The 2,732-nt window shown below is 46.7% G+C and overlaps 1 protein-coding gene across 1 annotated transcript in view; it reads left to right on the top strand.

Annotated features, from left to right (window-relative positions):
• ATP6AP2 (ATPase H+ transporting accessory protein 2) overlaps nucleotides 1–2,732 on the top strand; it is a 22,882-nt gene that overhangs the window by 738 nt on the left and 19,412 nt on the right. The window lies entirely within an intron of this gene.

Genomic DNA, 2,732 nt, shown 5'->3' with positions numbered 1-2,732 from the left:
AACCCGCCGCCTCTTCCAAGAAGGCGCGTCCGCCGGTCCTGCCGCGGGTGTCTTCCGGCACCGGAGGCACGGGGCGTATTTCCCAATTAACTGTGGAACCGCAGCCCTCTGCGAGGAAGGGAAGGCAGCCTTCGTAGCTGTCATCAGATGCCTCGTTTCATGGCATTTTTCTGCCGTCTTCTTTTGTAGCGTTTGTCATCAGTAATTGGTGAAATCTCTCCTCCCTGAACGTGTTTCAGGATACAAAAGTTGGAGGCGGCGTAATTGCTTCTGTAGGGTTCTTTCTAAAGGCAAATTCCGAGTACCTCTCAGTAGTTTGTCAGCGTTCTCCATTTTAAGGATTTGGAAACCAAGATGTGAGTCACGTTCTTAAGGTCACATGCCAAGTAAATGGTAGCTTTCAGGGTAGAACCTAGGTTCTCTTGTATCCAGCAAGCCAGCTAGCTAATGCTTGGCCTCTCACTGTGTCCCATGGGATTTATTTCCTTTCACTGCAGTTCTTAGAGGAAGGCATCATCCTCGCTTTACAGGGTGATCAAGCCGAAATAAATTACCCATACACGACGCAGGTAGTAGGCAGCAAAGCCGGAGCTGAACCCAGAACAGCTGGCTCGAAAGTGTGGGTCTTTTCCATTATGTGTGTTGTGGCACAGGTAATGGAAAGGCGACGACTGCGTCGGGGCGGTGGGGACCGGGGCTGAGTGGCGAACGGGAGGCCAAGTTGAGAACTTTGAAAAATCGGGCTCTGTTTCCTAGTGTGTCTGTTTAAAGCCTGTGGGTTAAAAATCGTTGTGAGGTGCTGGGATGACCCGACCACCCCGCGTTTGGAATGGTGGCTTAATTCTGCCCGAGGGTATAGACCACTGATATTCTTGAAATCTGCAGGTCTTGGCCATCCCTGGAGATGTGCTCAGGGTGGTGTGTTGATGATAGTTATACTTATTTTCATACCCCCAAAGTTTTAGGATTGTCTTGTTCGTTTCGTTTCTGCTTCTGGCTCTGGAAAATTCATCCTGATCTATCTAAGTATGTTACTTTTTTTTTTTTTTAAGGGTTGCTTTTGTCTTTTGAGAGAGAAAGAATGCATGTGTGCATTATCAGGAGAGGGGCGGAGAGAGAGAACCCCAAACAGCCTCTGTGCTGAGCCTGACGTGGGGCTCAGTCTCACCAACCACGAGATCATGACCTGAGCTGAAATCAAGTCAGACACTTAACTCACTGAGCCACCCAGGTGCCCCTAGTAAGTTACTCTGAGGGATGTTTTTAATTCAGTTTTCGAAATTTCAGAATCTTCCCTTTGTTACCGTGATTTAACTGAGTATCTGTTGAAATTTTTTTTTAACGTTTATTTTAGTGATTTGAAAGAGAGCATGAGTGGGAGAGGGGCAGAGAGAGAGGGAGATGCAGAATCTGAAGCAGGCTCCAGGCTCTGAGCGGTCCGCACAGAGCCCAATGCGAGGCTCAAACTCTCCAGTGGGTGGGATCATAACCTGAGGCAAAGTCGGATGCTTAACCGACTGAGCCACCCAGGTGCCCCGAAATTCCATCTTTCAATGTTGTGACTGATACTATTTTGATTCAGTGAAGTTTAGGGGCTTTTTGTTTGTTTTGGGTCTGAGGCAAAGTAATTGCTTCTGTACATGGTTTGAACATGCTTTCCTAACTAGAATAGTCTAGTTCATACAGACTTAAGAATCAGATCTTGTCAGCTTATGCATTACTTGGTCTTGTCATGTGAGGTTAAATTACTGTTTTCCACAATGACTAAATGTGATTTAGTGGAAAACATCTTTAAGAGATTGGACTTCTCTATTTGAGAAAAAAATAGAAGTCCTTTAAAATGGTGTTATCTACACCAGAGAGAGACACCGGAAGGGAGCTGGGGTTATCAATACCATCTCATGAGGAGTGTTTGAAAAAAACTCAGGTGTTTAGCCTGGAGAGGAAAGGCCAAGGGCAAACACATGGAATTTGAAGAAGTGTCCTGTGGAAGAGGGATGTGATGTGGTCAGTGATACCCCAGAGGTCAAGTAGGACATCTTTTTTTTTTTTTAAATGTTTTATTTATTTCTGACACAGAGAGGCAGCATGAGCAGGGGAGAGTCAGAGAGAGAGGGAGACACAGAATCGGAAGCAGGCTCCAGGCTCTGAGCTAGCTGTAGGACATTTTTTTTTTAAGTTTATTTACTTATTTTGAGGAAGGGAGAGAGCTCCAGTGGGAAAGGGGCAGAGGGAGAGGGAGAGCGAGAATCCCAAGTGCATGAGAGTGGAGCCCGACGCAGGGCTCGAACTCACTAGCTGTGAGATCACTGCCTGAGCCAAAACCAAGAGTTGGACGCTTAACTGACTGAGCCACCCAGGCGCCCCTATTTATCTTTTCTCTCATTGATTCCATCCACCATTCATTGATTACAACATAGTATGGTGGGAGTTCCGAAAGGGAAGGATACTTCCCCTCTCTCCCAGAATGGAGCAGCTGAGGGAAATTTTCCTGGGGAAGGAGGTGCAAATATGTGAAAGGTTGGGGTGGGAGCAAAAGGCAGTTTAGACAGAATGGCAGGTGTAAGCACAGAGATGTGAGAGCCAAAGAGCCAGTAGTTTGGTGGGGCCGGAATGTAGGAGTTAAGTTGGGGACATCCCAGAAGAAGTAAAGTTGGTGAAGTTCCTTGGGTGTTAATGTTTTGGGTTCTGTCACCAGAGCTCTGGGCAGTGAGTGAAGATGGAAAAACTGA

The sequence above is a fragment of the Crocuta crocuta genome, unplaced genomic scaffold, assembly GCF_008692635.1.
Source record: "Crocuta crocuta isolate KB4526 unplaced genomic scaffold, BGI_CrCroc_1.0 scaffold49, whole genome shotgun sequence".
NCBI lineage: Eukaryota > Metazoa > Chordata > Mammalia > Carnivora > Hyaenidae > Crocuta > Crocuta crocuta.
Note: the sequence above shows the minus strand (reverse complement) of the source record. Positions and strands in the feature narration are given on the sequence as shown.